Source organism: Maylandia zebra, linkage group LG9 (genome assembly GCF_041146795.1).
Source record: "Maylandia zebra isolate NMK-2024a linkage group LG9, Mzebra_GT3a, whole genome shotgun sequence".
Classification (NCBI taxonomy): Eukaryota; Metazoa; Chordata; class Actinopteri; order Cichliformes; family Cichlidae; genus Maylandia; species Maylandia zebra.
In genome coordinates, this window is record NC_135175.1 from 25933145 (window position 1) to 25952003 (window position 18859).

Genomic DNA, 18859 nt, shown 5'->3' on the forward strand with positions numbered 1-18859 from the left:
ACAGTCACTTGCCACACTGTTGTCCACGGAGAACTGCTGAGTGTGCTTTTTCAAAGTCAGCAGGGCCAGCTGTCTCTTTGGCCACTGCTGATGAGATCAACAGCGAGTTTAAAAGGTATTGGGAAAGCTGGAAACCACTGGGCAAGTAATGAAAGCACGAGATTATAGATAATACCTCTCCCTCTTGCCAACTCGTATGGACTACACAGTTTGATTCAGTTCAGCCTAATCACATCATGAAGGCTTTTATGTTACATTTCATGACAGTATTATTTGCCGTTCTTTGTCTCTGAGCCAAAAGCAGTGTAAACATTGACATAGCCTCAGATTAAAACCTTTGTGCGATGTGAGGAGACTGCAGAGAGATGTAGATGAAACATTTTTTGGGGATCCACTATGTTAATTGCACCGTGAAGTTGAAACACTGACATACAAACAACTATAGTTCAGTAGCTGAAGAAGGGATTCTGGGAGTGACTTTGTATTGATTGATGCCTTCATAACGCGTGTTAAATATTTTAGCAGGTGAGGTGATTAGGTGATTCCTTGACCCTTTTTTGGCCTGCTACAAAAAAAAAAAAAAAAAAAAAAAAAAATATATATATATATATATATATATATATATATATATATATATATATATATATATATCAGTGTTGTATTTCTTCTCCTCTAGCAACTATCACCATGGTCTGGTCTGTGACCAAATGTAGCATTACTATCAGCTTTGACTGAAAAGCTTTTTAGTTTAGGATGTTAGAATGCCAAATTTTGTAAACTGCCTCTAAAACAGAGTAGTTTATGCACTTGAGTGATGAACTGAAGAATTATAACTGATGATCAGAAATAAAAGTTTTAATTTTGTTGCTTGATTTAGAGAAAAACTGCATTGATATTATGCATGTGCTATAACCATCATCATCACATCACATAAAATGTTAAACAAAAGACCACAATGAAGTGCTACAGATTGTTACTACTACTAAAAATATCCCCAATTTGCCTATCCCCACTAATTACATGTCTTTTGATTAAAGGTTTCTAGACAGGCTTTGGACCATGGACTCTGGAGTACCCGCAGACAACCCAGGCAAACATGCAGAGAACCCAGCAAGATGGAGGAGTTAAATTCAGGACCTTCTTGCTGTGAGATAACATTGCTAACCACAGCACCAACTGTGCTGCCCCATACCCGCTGTGCCACCATGCTGTCGCTAATATTAGACAAAGACAAGACAAATACATTTTAAAGTGCAGTTAATAAATGATAATTCCATTTATTAAATAAAAAAAGATAGTTAAACCTACCTGGCTCTAGATGTGAAAAAAAATTGCCTTTCACAGAAAGAGCAGATTTCACGGTTCCATCAGTTATAACGAACAGTCCAGATCCTGAAGCTGAAATGCACTGCTGCTTTTTGGTCAGCAGTGGTTTTTCTTCTTGAAACTCTCCCATGGATGCCATTTTTTTGTCTCTTTATTATTGCTGAATCATGAACTATGACCTTAACTGAGACAAGTGAGGCCTGCGGTTCTTTAAATTTTGATCTGAGTTGTACGGTGACCTACTTGATAAGTCTGCCATTAATCAGGAGGACATGGTGCATCTAATGAAACTGAACTCTCACAAGTCATTGAGAGATTTAAAAGTGAGGAGCAGAAACTTGCATTGACTGGTTTGGTGAATGGGGAACTCTTGAAGGTGTAACATAATCGGCGGACTTGGTATGGGTGATGATTATTACTCAGAGTTACTGTATATACCAGTTAGAACAGCTACATGTGGCTTGTCTAGATAAGGAGATGTTGTAGATCATAATCAATATTAAAGTCAATTTGCAATTGACAAATATCAGATCCACCTTCTTCTCATGGTTGGTTTTCATATTGAGTTCATATCAGAATTCATACTGAACCTTCATAATGGGACTGAAAGCACCACTGCTGTTAAACAGAAAAAAAGGTGACCTAATATTAAAAACAGTCTGAAAAAAACCCCCTTTAATATATATAATAATGGATTGGATTTATATAGCGCTTTTCAAGGCACCCAAAGCGCTTTACAATGCCACTATTCATTCACTCTCGCATTCATACACTGGTGGAGGCAAGCTACGGTTGTAGCCACAGCTGCCCTGGGGCAGACTGACAGAAGCGAGGCTGCCATTTCGTGCCATCGGCCCCTCTGGCCAACACCAGTAGGCAAGTAGGGTAAAGTGTCTTGCCCAAGGACACAACGACCAGGACAGAGAGCCCAGGGATCGAACCGGCGACCTTCCGGTTACAGATACGCTTCCCAACCCCCTGAGCAACGGTCGCCTCATATATTAGTGCTGCACCTCCTATATATATGAGCTACACACCAACTGATGACTTGCTAGAAAAATCAGGGGATGGGGGGCTAAGCTTTCCAGCTCAAGCCTTTCCAAAATGAACACACATGGCCATGTATGAAGAAATCTGCAGTATGAAATAACCTCCAAGTCAGAGAATCATTTAAAATTAACAAGAGGGATGATATCTTGTCGCTTCTACAAGGTCAAGACCATAACATCATTTGTTTTGCCACTTTTCCCTTTAGCATGAATCACTTCATCCTCATAGTCCGTACTCTCCAGCTATGTCCTTCAAATACATCCTGCCGGACTGTGTGTAATTGCACCATGACAGGACCAATTCCTCAACCCCATCAATCACTCCTATGGAGATATGGGCTTCTTCCTAACAAGACTACTCCCATCCTCCCTCCTCCCTTTTTCTTCCTGATCTTCTCCCATGGTTTATGGTTATAGTGATAAATAACAGATCCAATTTTCAGCAGCCTTCGTCCAAGCCCAGACTTCCTGGCTGGACCAGAAACACAGTGTACTGAGTGATAAATTGAGCATGCTGGGCTTGTTACAGGTTTTTCTTATTTAAGCACTGTTGTGCTGCCTTTAAGCACTCCCTTGCTGGGGTATGTGATGTTTACTTTGTGGTTTGCGGGCCACAATCGAATAATTAATATAGGGGCCTTGAAAAAAGAGAAAGTGAATGCAATGCATTTGTGGTTCACTGGAAAATAAAACAGTTAAAATAGAAAGAAAGAAAATGAATTAAAGCTAGCCAGTATTTCAGAAACAAGTATCTAACAAAGCCTCAAGGGAGGTCAATGTTTGGAAAGAATCCGATACAGTAGTCTGGGATTCCTCAGATCTGCGGAGAAAAGATAAGAAGTCCGTTTAATGGAGCTTTGGCGTTTCTAAATAGCTTGTTCTGCTGGACTAAGTGATTAGTCTACACAACAGAATTGACCAGGAGAAGGATCTTTATGCCCTTTAATTAATGTATTTTTTGTACTACTACTGTAGGCTTTTGTTGCATCCAGAAACAGATCTGAAATGCAGCAGGTTCAGAGAAAGGGTATTCTATTCATAGCATGCAAAATTGAGTCACTGAAAGCCTCTCTTCATCTGCACCAATATAAAGACTGTTTGTGTTGTGATGTTTAGTTTCTTATCAAAAGAACAGAAGTGGAAAGAGTGCTTCCAGAGCCTGGTGATAGGATCTCACTGGCACAGCTATGGGAAAACTCTGAATGTACAAAACTGAAGCACACTCTATACAAACCAAACCAAACCTGTGTTTTCATTGGAATTAGGTTTAGCTCTGCTTGAGAGAACTAAACAAAATCTAAATTTAAATCGAAATGTCCCCTGAGGTCCTGGTTTGAAGTCTTAACCCTGGCATTTTCCTTTCTCCCCGTTTCCCTTTATATATATATAAAAAATATGCTACCAAATGTACTAAAGATACCCTTGACTTTCTTGGTTGGTCCCCCGGTGCTGTACTGTGGCCTCACATGGCTCCTAAATAGTTAGGATAGGTTAAAATGCAAGAGGACAAATTTCCCCACAGGGATGAATAAATAATAGCATACAGATTCAAAATACCAGCTGTTTGCAAAGAACATAATACATAATACATATTTTTATTACTATTACTTGTCTTAGTCTTGCCAGTATTGGCAGGTCTGGCACTGAACATTAATACAGCCTAGTTGTTCAGTCTGGCAGCTTTTATTGTGTGTTTGTGCAGAACATGAATCAAATATTCATCTCGTTAATTTGCACAATGAAAGTTCTGTTTATACAACAAATGCAATGAAACAAACTACATTTGCAAAAGTATCATCATGTAAAAACATTACAGCACTATGTTATATTTCCATGCTAGTATATGGTTTAGTGTATTCACTTTAGTCTGTTAGTTACGTAGCAACATGGATTCATAATGGATTGTGCATAATTAAGGTTTTGTGGATTTAAAAAAGATGTTAGGGTCATCAAATGAAAATCATAGGATGCCTTTAGAGGATGCTAAAATTCTACAAATAGGTTGTTTTTGCCTGTTGGTAGGTGGTTGATAGATTACATGATGATATATGACGAAGAGAAGAACCTACAGGGGGCTAAGTTGCATGCCAGGTTTGATTCTGTAAATCCTCATTCTGTAGGAGGAGTAGATAGAGATTTTATGTATTATGGTAAGATGAACTGATAAAAGAGGCTCTGTAGGAAGTCTAAAGCTTGGATAATAAATTTCAATTCTTAGCATTTTGGTTTACTGTCACTGCCGGTATTGTACTACTGTAAGCACAATCTGCAGCACGCTGCTGTAGCTTCTAAAAACTTAACAGTGGACAGTGTAAAATGTGGAAATTGGGTAGCTGGTAGCCAAAGGAGAAATCAGTGGGCACAGAACCAGATATTTACCTGAAAACGTAGTGAAGGACAAAATCGATGAAAAGGAGATTATTACGATTATTACGAGGATAAAAACGATTATTACGAGTTTCTTCCTCTTCCTCTTCTTCTTCTTTTTTTTAAGTAGGTCCAAGATAGAAAACTATAAATACGCCTGACACCATAATTTGCCATGTTTATTTTCTAATGATAACCTTGCTGGGACTTCCATGCATACTACAAAAACAGAGACCATCATCCAAATTACACCGGAAAAAACAAAAAACATCTGGAATTTCCTGTGAAATTCATTTGCAAAGTTAATGAGCTTAAACACACAACCTCTTACCAACAAACAATTTACATATCATTCATTTTGCCCATTTCTCCTTTCGAGCTAAACGAAAAAAGTTAAATGTGATTCTCAAAGCTTGCAGGTACATGTCGGGCTTATATATACTTGACTTATTTGTTTTGAATAAAAAAGTCACTTACTTTTGGACTTTTTAAATTTATTGCCACTGAAATTCATTATTGATGGGCGAGCTCTCCAGACCTAGAACTTTTCAGCATGTGGCAAAGCAGAGTAAAGCAAGATGTCTTTTTCTTTTTACATTATTGTTCACATAAACATATTCCACTATGAACATCAGCATACTGTATACATAATAAGCTGTCTTGATTGAAGCCATCCTGCTGAATAATGATGTGTTTATACTGTATATTTGAGAACCATTAATGCAAAATAGGCTTGGGGAGGTGATGTTTACATTATGGGTAAAAACAGCAATGGATGTTCGCTCAGTAGCTGCTCACACTGGAGTGCTTTATTTTCAAAATTGCTCATCCTGCCTGAAAAATCCATCATCTTTAGAGTAGATATTTACAGCCCATGCATGTCGCCGCACCCACCGGCAGACACTAAGTGAAATAAAGAGACAGGCGGAGAGAGAGAAAGAGAGAGAGGCTGGCTTAAATGTCTGAATTTGCGTCCCCGCAGAACCCATATGGAAAAGAAATAGAAGAACCTTATAAAAGAGCTGCATAAGATGTGGCCTACTTCATATTGTGAATCATATAAGACTCATATGATTGTGGCCAGTTTCTCATTACTTTCATATATTGTTTTAGTAAGTATCCAAAACATACGTTTCATTTATATAATTTTTCAAGCGATCTTATATTTGTTTTCACTCTTTTATGCTTTTCATACAAGTTTCACACAAGACAGATACAAACTTTATAAGATTTATATATATCTTTTCCATATGGGAATACTGGTCAGCAGTCTGCGTTTACAGTGTGTAACCTTGCTCTCCACTTTCCTCTCCAGTTTGAATCTGTGAGCACAAACAAATAAATTCTTGTAAAGCGGGAATCAACAGAGCCAAAGGCAGAGGCGCTTCATGGTCCTTGATGCCAACAGGAAAAACAGGATAGGTTTTTATTGCTTAAAGGCGTCAGACTCGAGAAACCGTGATAATCTGGGTTCTGACTGCAGGAGCATTGTTTACAAATACTCAGCTTTCTAAAAATTTCCAGGATAATACTAACCTTGCATTTGATGGTGGATTTTCTTTTTGGAGGTTTAATCCACATTTTGACTCAAGACATATCTGAATAAATGTTCCATTAGCTTATTTTTTTTAGTCCTCTTTTACACTTCCAAGGTTTTTGTTCAACTCCCCCTACAAAAAATCCCTCGATGAAAAAAATCTGCGGCAGCAAACTCCCCCACTGTATGACTAGCATGACTGCTTTACTTTTCAGCCTTTTAAACAGCCTTCTCATGTTTTGATATAGTTCAAGTTTCAAGTTCAACTTTATTCATTTATATAGATTTTTTAAAAACAACAGTTGTTGACCAAAGTACTGTACAATAACACAGTCAAAGCAGAAGACATACCAAATAAAATAGAACATAGATTAAGAGACAATAGAATCGTGGAAAGAACAATAGGAACAGACTCATCTTGATTTAAAAGCCAGAGAGTAAAAGTGGGTCTTTAGATGGGTTTTGAAAGTCTCCAGTGTTGGAGATAGCTGTGACAAAACTTTACAAAAGTGGAATCTAATTTCTTTTAAACTACCATTTCCTCTGATGGCTCGAATGACAATGGCAAGAAATGGGCTATAGGTAAGATTTTCCAATGTCTAGATGTTAATGGAGCGTTTTATTATTATTATTGTTGTTAAAAAAGAAAAATCTATATTTTCATTTACAGAGATGTACTGGAAGTCTTTTTGATGTCTGTATGTTGGGAGACTGCTGCATGTTTTCTTCATGCCTCTGGCTACACTGGAGAAATAAAGCCTCTCACTAGGAGAAAAGTCTAAACCAGCATTTCAGTGGGCCGGCTCGTAATCTCACAGCTCATTATGATTTAAATGAAAACACCAACCACCTCGGCTGCTATTTTAGTAACATTAGCCCACATGTTGGCCTGGCGTTGAATTATCCTTTTATCCTTGCAGTTCTGTTTTGTAGACACAGCTGACCATTTGGACACTGATTTGCTAACAGTCTTGGGGTAGGAGGAAAGGCTTAGTGGGTATTTGTGATGCATAAGAGGACAGCTGAATCCATATTTTGTCAACACTCTTCATCCCATCATCAATACAGGTGTTTCTCTCCTGAGTCTGCTGCTGTGTGGATCCAGATTTTTTTTCTTTCTCCATCTGTGGCTTCTGCTCCATTGGGTCTGCGCCCTCAACTCCATGGCAGTCTGTGGCGTTTCCGAACAGGTTAATGGACTTCTAACCCCTCATCGCTGATTAGCATGATTAATCAGACAGCCGAGTGCTCCCCGATTCCCCTCCTATCCTCTTTCCTTCTGCTCACTCGCTCTCTATTCCTGCCAGATGGTATCAATGCAAAGCTGAGAGTAGAGGAAAATCAAAGGTAGGCTTCAGAGGCTTGAAAACCAAGAAGGCAGCGCAGTTATCTCCTGCTGTTCTCATGACACGTTTACAGGCTTCATGCACTCTGTGGAGAATAACCTCAAGAGAGAGTGCAAGTGACTCTTGACTACACGGCCTAAAGCACAGCTTTCTGTAGGGCTGTATAGGCGTATATATAGAGATACAGGGAAGTACGCAACTGCTTCTTGCCTTTCTGCTGTTTTTGTTAGGCTGATATGTGAGGTTGATCCTGATCTCTTACTTTTGGTTAGAGATAAGATAAGTTTCTCAAAATGATGAACCCATTAATGATTATATCTATATAACAGCATGGCACAGACAGGGAGTTGTTTACTTTGATAATGGTGTTCAAGGGGTGCTGGTCTGCACATATGGCAGAAAAAAAATTATTTGGAGAGCAAAATTTTCCTGCCTAACCAGTAGACTGTGTTTGCTTTAACAACATGGATTATGAGTTGAGCACATTTCATCTAAAAAGAGCAGCAGCGGGAAATGTGATCGCTAAACACTAAAGCTTTTCTCAGAAAGAATTACAGGTAATAATGTCAAGTTGCTTGTGAATTCACGTGCAGTTGGAACTCGTTTCCAATGACCAGGAATAATGTAAAAAAACACTATATAGGATCATGCTGAATGTAATTATTTCTGTTCCAAAACAAATACAGAGGAGTAACTTATTAAAATGAGGTGGAAAAAATAAACATGAAGAGTTTAGATGTTAAAAGGAAAAAATAAACTGATTAGAAAAATACAGTGTGGAAAGCATTAGAGAAAAACTGATTCTGCACAGGACGTTCTTGGACAGCAGTCCCAAGGTGACTGACACAGTTACATCTAGGAAGATGTTATTAGTTCATGTGCGTGTAAAACAACCATGAAAAATCCAAAGCCCTCAGTTGGTGTCATTAGCTGGAAATGTCAAGGTGGGCTTCAAATGGTGGGAATCACAGGGCTGGAGGCAGCCTTTGGAGAAAAGAGGTTATGATATTTCCATCTGCTGTCCCTCTGTGCACTTCCTCTCTGGCAAAGCCAGTGAATATTGTGATTCAGCACAGAGGTGGCATATTGCCATTGCCATTGTGTTTTCTATGAGAGGGAAGTGCTGATGAGGAACTGTGCCAACTTTTCTTTTTTTTATTCAGCGGTGACATGTTTATGAAGAAAGCTCAATTTTCAAAAGGTATGGGTGTTTGTTTTATTTGCAACAGATGAAGATAAACCCTTACAAACCCTGTATTCTGAAGCCTTAACTGCATGATTTAATCTGAATCCAATTCTCTTGATTCTCATTGTTGCTCCACTGTGCTCGGGGAAGGCGAGCTTACAGAGCACAGGGAAATGAGAAAATGAGTTTCAGCTGCAGCTCTTTCAGACCTTCCCCAGAGTCCCATGGGCATACTTATTTCAAATTCAAAGACAAAATAATTAGAGGCTGTTTTGTTGAGGGTACCCTTTATTTAAATCGGATCAAAGAACTGTGCAGGGACAAAGTAGCACTCTGAGATGTAGGGTCCATGTTTCGTGTAGTTTATTTGGTAGACTTTACAGCATCTACATTCCACACAGATGTCAACTAGACACAGATTCGTTGACCACAGGAGTTTGGGCTTTTCCCCTTGACTTCAGCAACGACATCAAGGTAACTTAATGAAATAGTGTTGAAAGCTGGATAATGCTTGCGTGATTTTATGATCATCTTAGCAACTATGACAAATGTATCTTCCTGGTATCTGATAGGTTTAAAAAAAATAAAGAGGATTAAGTTTGGAAATAACAGATAAAAAGAACTGTTACATACCAAGTGTGAATTCATGGTACCCTGCTGTATGTAGATAGTCATTATTTTTAATCCCTTGAATGATGTCATAAAAGATTTAACAGAAAAACCAATGTGAAATGAAAATAACAAATAACACTGACCCGATTTTATTTGTCGTGCAGGTAATAATTTTAGTGTCTGTGGTACTCTGAGCTTGTGTTTTCAGCCTTTATGTTTCTTTTAGTGCAAAGACCAAGATGTGGTGGAAAAAAGTCAAGGACTGCGACATTTTTGAATTCACAACTCTTTCAGAATTAAATATTTAAACTGTTTAAGTATCTTGCAGTTGAGTTTCCACAGGGTGGTACTGATACTTTAACCGTTCTCACAGGGTACACGCATAGGTTGGTTGTAGTCGGCTTGAGTCAAAACAGCAACAGGTTGCAGTTGTAGTTTTAGGGGTGGAATTGCAGGTAAGACTTGTCTGTTTTCTACTGGGAACATTTCTCTTTTTTTCCACAGGTGATGGTATGATCTCTCCAAATCCATATTTGGAACAGTGAGTATTTCTTTGTGAGCAAGACTGGGCGAGGCAGGTTTCTCCAAAAGCCAGGTGGGCGGGAACACCAGGACAGACTGTGAGCAAGGAGGACAGCATTGATCAACAAATTAGAATGCACACAGTTTCAAAGTAAGAGGCCTGAATTACTCCACCATATTGAGTAGCTTAACAATCCAGATGGGAATAGAGAAGAGAATTGTGGTTATATACTGCTGGAGATGAAAGCTGAGGCTCAGGTGTGCTGGAGGAAACTGGGACAACCGCACCTACTTCAGGGAGGGTTAGGACTCAATCCCACACACATATGCACACAACAGAGAGAGGAGAGAGAGAACAGAAAGAAGGCTCTCTCAAAGGAGCACTTATCTCTCCGGTCAATGCCAGAGTGGTCATTTGTGAGCTTTGGAAGTATTCCTAGGAAAAAAATGTTGACAATTTGTTACTGTAAAGAAATGCAAATCAAATAGCCCGTGTTAGCCCAAAATCCTAAAAGAAGAATTTGTCACATGTCAAAAATGTTATCTTTAGAGGACTTTTGGAGGAGATGTGGGGATGAATGCTGAATTAGCTAGTTAGCTAGAATTTGCTCTTTTGAAAATGATGATTGATGTTTATCTTTCTTTCTTTCTTTCTTTGTTCTCTCTAGTGAGAGTGTATTGTTATTGATTGAGTTTCTAAGCTGATTTCTTTATTTCTTAGCTGCAAGTGCAGTTAGAAATGTTTGTGAGAATTTCAGATGTTTTACTTATCAACATAAAGAACATCGGCGCTTTGGGCTCCTGCTGTGTCAGGTTCATAGGCAAGTTATTTCTTATATAATTATTTATTAGCATCGCTTCAATTTGCAGTCCTATTAAGATGTTTGTTTGCCTCAACATAATTATGTTGGTACATTTTTGTAATCAAATCATGATTCCTTTATCCTAGTTGCATTAATGAGATGGGCTTTCCACTAACACACTCACTAACACAACTGCACAGGTACCCCCTGGGGCACGAGTAATATTAAATTACTCAAAGCTCAGTCAGCCTACTAAGTGTGATATACTGTGGGGAAAAACACAGAAAAAAAATATGGTTAGAAGTAAATTATAACAGGATCCTTTGTGGGTTTTTTTGTCTAACTTCAGTGTTTTAGGGTGTGTGTGCACAGGCGAGCGGGTACATCTTAGGGACTTTTATAAATTCATGTCTGACTTTAAAAACATCTAATGTGGTGACTCGCTTGCCCACAAAACAAACATAACATGTTTGGTTTAGAGTGTGTGAATTTGTGGGTGTTTGAACGCTATAATTGCCTGTCAGTGAATTCTGAAGCCGAGGAGTTAATCACCTTTACTGTGTGTACATTTAGTCCCTTTATGTGTGCGATGATATAGCTGACAGTAAAGTGACAGTTTGGGGTTTGCTACAGAGGTGTGAGGTGTTATACATTATGAGTAGGAACATTTATTGGATATGAGAGGGATTTATGTTATATGTCGTAGCATGTTTTCCAAGTGTTGGCTATAGGGTCTCCATGACAAAATGTTACAGTCAATACAAACACTTAATCTGATTAAATTCATGAAATACTGAAATACTGTGGAAATAAATAAAGTATGTCACCCATGTGTCTGAACTCTAGGTGCCTTTGATGTACCTTTGAAACTAGCTTCAAAGCTCAGGGACCAGCTAGGGTTTGTACTGATGTCTTTCAGAGGGTGCAAAGGGTGTGCTGGTGTAGGAGAAGATATGAAGTATTTCATTGTGAGGCTGAAGAAGCAACTGCAGGGCAACCTTGGTCACAGAGTTAAATGGAGGGTCCACTTTTTAACAAATGACCCATGTGCTGCAATAAGTGAGAAATAACCCAGGCAGCATTTGGCCTTATTTGTGTTCAAGGTCACTGGAGGCTGTAGTCTATCTCTCCCACCAAACACAGGAAGACACACACGCACACATACGTGCATCACACGCACAGACACACACTGTGAGTGAGTTTGTCTTTACCATCCAAAAACACTGGACTTGATTCATGTGTTTTCCATCCTGTGTATGACATTTCATTTTGAGATACAAACTAAAGGTTTTCAAAGTTGGCCTGTATGGAAGGTTGTTTTTTTTTAAAAAAAATCAGTAGTTCAGAGGTTTAGGTCTAGAAGACACTTTCTTTAGAAGCAGTAGTCAGGCATTATTATCCCAACACTACTGTTTTTTTATTTTTATTTTTATCTGTTTTACATGTTTGTGGAACCAGTAAGCTCTCTGATAGAATAGAATAATCATTTAATTGTCCCACAAGGGGAAATTTGGTTGTAACAGCAACAAAAACAAAAACTGATCAGGAAGGCTGGCTCTGTGGTCGGCATGAAGCTGGACACTCTGGTGACAGTGGCAGAGAAAAGGACACTAAAAAAACTGCTGTCATGGTCTCCGTGCCTGCCCGGTCGGCCCCACAAGGCTACATTTGCTGTTTCGGTTCTCTCCCTCTCTGCCTGGGTGGAGCTCACTGTGGGCTCCCGCCCTTGGCCCACACACCTGACGACAATCACCTGTCATCACCGGGAGCACTATTTGAGGCTGGAACACAGATCCTCTCGTCGCTGGATGATTGTACTACTGACGTTAGTGTTCTCACAGCTCTTGTGAACTTGTGCTTCGTAATTTGTGATTAGTTTGTGACTTCCCTTCTCTTCTGCTTCAGACCCCCCCCCCCGACCTGCGACCTCCCTGCCGTGTGAGCATGTGTGAGTGTGGGCAAGAAGACGTGAGCGAGTGTGAGAGAGCTACCCTGTGATTCCCTGGAGTTTTGGATTCCCTTCACTGTATATATATTGTGCACTGGAACTGTAAATAAACTGTATTTTGGAGACATCTAACCACTCTGCGCTTGAGTCCCTACAACCAGATCGTGACAACTGCTGGAGATTATGAACAATGCTGGGCATCCTCTGCACACGGCCATTAACAACCAGAAGAGTCTGTTCAGTGACAGGTTGCTTCTCCCCAAAACAAGAACTAACAGACTTAAAAACTCCACCCGAGGGATTAATAAAGTTTTATCTTATCTCTTATCTTATCTAAAAAAGCACAAACAGAACAGGACACAGAACAGAAACGGACACAGTTTTTACAGAAAAAAATATTTACATCACGGACAATAGTTACAAAAATAAAGTACTGCACAGTTATGAAGATTAAATCAGCAACTCCAACCTGATATGACGTAGATATTTGACAAACTTTTATCTAAATCATAGAGCAACCTTAAGAAAATAGTTATGTCATGGTTTTGGATTTTGCTGATTATTATCAGGGCTTAAAGTGGGCTGGTGTGGTCTGGAATGTTCCCATTGCCCACAAAACATCCCTGCGATGTGTTCATGGTGCAGATGTAAATGAAGAGGGTTGCAGTACTTAGTCTCTAGCTAGCACTACAGAAGAGGAGCGAACAAACAAAATGATCAGTTTTTAATGGCAGGTAATTTTCAAACACCTCATAAATAAGACAAATATCTGTGTATAAATATGTACATTTTGCTCACATTTTCACTCGACATTTTGTAACACATTGCTTCTGCCCATGGCTGTGAAAAACCTGCACTTATCTAGAAGTTAGATAACTTTTAGATGGAACAACATTTTTGTCCATTCAGAGGTGGACTTGCTAATGTCTTTTAGATCATTGTCCTGCTGCATAACCCAGGTGAGCTACAGCTTCAGGGCACAAAAATGTCTTTCAGGGGGTTTTTTTGGGTAGAGAATCTTTTATGGCGAGTAACTATTGACTGTTGGTATGATGCTCTTTTATTCAAATACTATGGCCCAGCATCAGTCCACAGAATATTTTCCCAAAAGTCTTGGTATGTTTTTGGCAAATGTGAGATGACTATTTGTGTTCTTTTTGGTCAGCAGTGGTTTTTTCCTTAAAACTCTCCCATGGATGCAATTTTTTTTTTACCCAGTCTCTTTCTTATTGTCGAATCATGAACACTGACCTTAAATGAGACGAGTGTGGCCTGCAGTTCTTTAGATGTTGTTCTGGGTTCTTTTCTGACCTCCTGGATGAGTCATCAATGCACTCTTGGAGTAATTTTGGTAAGCCGGCCACTTCTGGGAAGGTTGACCGCTGCTCCAGGTTTTCTGTATTTGTGGATAATGGCTCTCACTGTGGTTCACTGAAACACTTTGAAATGGCTTTGTGACCCTTTCCAGACTGATAGATGTGCAGTGTTTACTTACAAATATATGATCTAGCTTCAGTGGTGTTATCCATGAAACATGGAAGAGTGACTGCATGAATTACAAAAGTGTTGAAGGGTCTTCTGCACCACTCTCAGATGGCTGGCAATGCTAGAGAAAAACCAGCTCTGCCACTAAGATCTCTTGCTGATATTAAATAAACAGTTATGTGTGAGTAAGGATAAAAGAGTAGCAAATGTTGATTCCCACTACAATATTGACATGATTGTTTGATCATGGCTGTTGGAAAGACGCGTTTTAGCGGTGCCAAATGTTAGTCTGCTTTCTTTGCCTTCTTTAGTGATAGACTTTATGATTTGCACTACAATAAATCACACAATGTTGAACACAGGTTTAAAAAAATACGCGTGAAAAGGCTATTTCCCCATTTTTACATGTATATTTTGTCTCAGCTTGCTGGCACACACAGCAGACCGTATGACAAAAGTGATTAGGACAGAGTTGCCATGATCCACTTTGTTCTAAGTTGAGCCACTGCTGGCAGCTGTCTGAGGTGATGCAACCACATCTCTGGAGAGCAAGCAGACCTGCTTATTTATAAAAGCCAAAGGCAAGATGAAAGGACAAAGGGAGCTGGAGTGACCTGTTTGGAGAGAGAGGTTCAAAGTCAAAGAGAACTCATCTGGTCTTTACGGGGACAAGGGAAAGATAATGAGCACTGAGAATAGCCCTTGAGAGGGAATCATGGCGAGTTCAATTAGGCTTCCATACCGTTGCTTCTGGCTCAGTCATACTTCTCCATGTGCCAGGATGAAATATCTTGAGTTTCTTATAATGACAAGAGCCCACTTGCAACACCCCTTGAAACCAAATCTGAATAATATCCCCTCATCGTCTTGTACGCAATAAGAGGAGCATGCTGCTTTACTGCTGATATTAAAGCTCATCGCGGAATATGTTGCTAATTGTTTCCACTTTGTTTTGCTGATTTGAAGTTCTTAGAAAGGGTTTTCTTCTCGTTCTCAGTGAGTGTCGAAGGTTGGGATGCTGTTATCATTTATGGTTTTAATTTATTTCCTCTTCATGTGGGCATACAGAAGTTCTTTGAGGGGGTAATTGTGGTGAAGGGCTATACAGATAACCAACTGGAATATAACAATATAAAGGCCAGTCTGGCCCCTGGGTGTGATAAAGGCAGCAAAATCCTTCTTTGTATCGTGGTCAGTTGAAAATGGTTATTGGAAAGTATTTATTGTTAGATGCTCTAGGCAAAACTAACATATGAAAGGAATATACCACTGTTGGATGATTTTTTTTCTTTTCATTTTCCCTCATGGGTCCTAGTTCGGTTTATAGATTGTGAGATAAATGTGATTCGTTTGTATCGCCATCTGCTGAGCATGTTAACATTTAAACTCCATCATCTCTATCACAGACATCACTGATAAACATCATCACCCAGGGCACTGAAGTGGCAATGCAGGGAATGGAAAAGCATTTAATTTGTGTAGGACAATCCTTATTGACCTACGCTTAGGAGCAGCCTATAGTCATGTGGCCAGCAAGCCATGAACAGAACAGGAGGAAGATGCTCCTCTTACTCTTACATTTGCCTCTAGTTTCTAGACTCGCCTAACAGCTGAGACATTATGAAATCTCTTATTATCTTTTCTTGTGAATAAGTTAAATGTCATTGGGTTTCCATGGAGGTGGCATTTAAATCAATAGGCAAAAAAATATTCTGTAGCAGCGGAAGGGTCTTCATGTTGCATCTGCAGCCTGTGCTTTTCAAAACTATTCAAATGACAAAACTAATAGGGAGATGCCATCAGGGCTCACATATTTATGAGAATATTTTGAGTTTCTACATTTGTTATGTGGCAAAATGTCTACCTGCTGTCTGGCTACAGGAGGAGATTTTTAAGTAACCTTGAATAAAGGAGAGTATGAGTTCAGTAAAGAACAACACAGTGACTGTTTCACTCCCAAACCAGTATGTTTAATGGATACAACCAGCACTTTCCCTAAAAGCTACTCTGAAGACGGATGCTTCTGGAGACAAAAGCCTTTTCAAAATAAGATTACTGAAAACTATCAAACTCACACCCATAAAATAAATTAGTTAGACTAAATTAACAGCCTGTATAGTTAAAAATTTCCTCATGCATTTGTCCGTTACATATAGACTCCCTGAAGCCTGTGAACCTGAGGCCATACTGAATTTGAAATATGAAAGCCATGATTCACAATGCAACAAAAAATACTTTAGCTAATGTCTGAGCATGGAAGAGCCCCGTAGGACCTGCCTGTGCAGTGTTTACACATTTCATTTTATGAAACAGGCTCCTTGTGTATTGAACGTTATATAAGAAGATGTTCAGATTTGTTCCCTGTGTGGGTGCTGCTTAACTGGCCTCCGGTCAATGGATTTGGCTCACTTGCAGCAGTTCAGGGTGGGTCAGGGTACTGTGGATGCCGGACTGATGATCTCCATGCCCTTGTTTATTTATGGATTAAAATGTGGTTAGTGTAGTTTAAAAACTATTAAAATGGCTCAAAACTAATGTGACAAACACAACAATGAAATCAACAACAAAATTTAGTAAAAACTAAGTAAAAAACAATTTAAATTTAAAACAACTTTAAAAAAAAGAAAGAAATATATTTGTTTCATTACATTTTGCCTGATGTGCTGCATTGTGCTTCCAAAACATAGCGACCGCCTTGCACGAGCATTGGTTCCAGCTCTAACATTCTCTTATATTATTTCTAAAAAATATAAATAAACCACTTATGAAAGTAATCTGACAAACAGAGTTTGTACAGTTCTGACGAGCTTAAAAGTCACTATTTGGTAAGATCAGGTTTATCTTTCAACACAACCTGAACTCTCCGAGGCAAGCTTTCACATCATTTCTTGAAGTAGTCTTCATGAGTAGTTCTCCGTGCTTCCTGGGGGAAATTCTAAGCTCTTCTTCGGATATTTTGCCTTTTATTCCATTTGCTTAAAAAATTTCACACTGTTTCCTCCACTGTGTTTTCCAGATAATTGTAGACACTCACTGTTGTATCTCTGCTCTAATCTTCTCTATACAATAAGAACAAGAACATTTCACGTTTGGATTTATCTCTCAGTAAACCTGTTCCACTGATTTTCAGTCCAGTCCTTGAATAATCTGGCATACCTCAGCCTTTTCTCCCTGTTTATCTTCTTTAAGACGAGCTTCTTGACAGCCACCTTTCCAGTGAGAACATTTTTGAAGAGGCTTAAGGGAACAGCAGGTGGCCAACTAAAGGGCCAGATGCATCTCTCAGGTCCTTACATTTTTAAGGACTTACTAGACACCATGCCAAGATATGCACATTTTAAAAGAATACTGTAGCTCTTTGGCAAACAGCTTGTGGGGGGCATTTGTTTTTCTAGATTTGGATAAAGAAATGGGAACAAATGATGTATAGGTTAATGACGTCATAGGTTAGTATTAAAAAGCTTACGCAAAATTAAAGAAAAAGGTTCTTCTGAAAATAAGAAGTTACAATGGCTGGACTGGAAATGAGTTTTTTGAAAAAGCAGGCAATGTGCAAAGAATCACTTGGGAAAAGACTTTTGCAAAGCCCAGAGAACTATTGCTCAAGAAATGTGGGGTGAGTCAAGACTTTTGCACAGTGCTGTTGAAACTGTAGAATGGTTGGTTAAAAGGGACATAAAAGAACTGCCTTGCAGTTATAGTCAGTCAGTGCTAATGAGCGTTGGTCTATATAGGATAGTAACCTGTACCATGAAAGCTCAGAGACGAACAATGACGCTTATGCCAGTTTTTCTTTTCTCAGAAAAAAAGTCTCCAACATGACACTGGAGGATATCATTTTTCAATAAGTGGGTTCACCAAGGACATACTAATCTTGAACTTGACAACTGACAATTATCACACAGGCCTTTTCATCTTCTTTTTTCATTTTATTGTCAAATCTAATTTCATATCGGACAGAGGAAATCACAGGGATAACTAGAAACCACATTTGGTGACCTACTGTGGCCTTAGCATTTCATACGATAGGCCAGTTTGTACATTAACATTAAACCCGGTAATACATCTTCATAACAGCTGGCGTTGGCTTCAAATTTATAGGTATAAATTTTTTTCTCATGAACTAATTTAGCAAAAAGTTCATTCTCACTGTGGGGGGAAAGTCATTTAAATTGATTCTGGGCAGAGGAGCACCCAGTGTGAATGGATGTCATAATTCATCAATTTTTAATTCTAATATGCAGGAGTGCCCCTGAGATTAGCAGAGAGGTAAAGGAAGTGGTGCAGTACTGCACTGGTCTCAGTGATAAGAGGCTTGACCATGGGTATATAATTTGTTATGGTAGAGGGGTTACAGTGAAATGTAAAAGTAAAATACATTTGTTTTCAAAAATGATTTGCCAAAATATTTTTCAAGCCCATTCATCCGCAATTCTTTTCTGTATGTATGCAGAGAGAGCCACACATGAGCAGGCATGCTGTTGAAGGTGAATTGAGAGCTACCTGTTTGCATATGTTCGTAGCGCCTGGCGATTGTTTTTGACAGCTCAACAGTATCACATGAACTGTTCTTGCTCTCATAATCAAGCATGACTTTACAGCTCAGTAGCTCACATAATGGAGGTCTCTCCTGATCACACTTTAAATATTCATGTGCTGTTGGTGTAATTCAGCCACT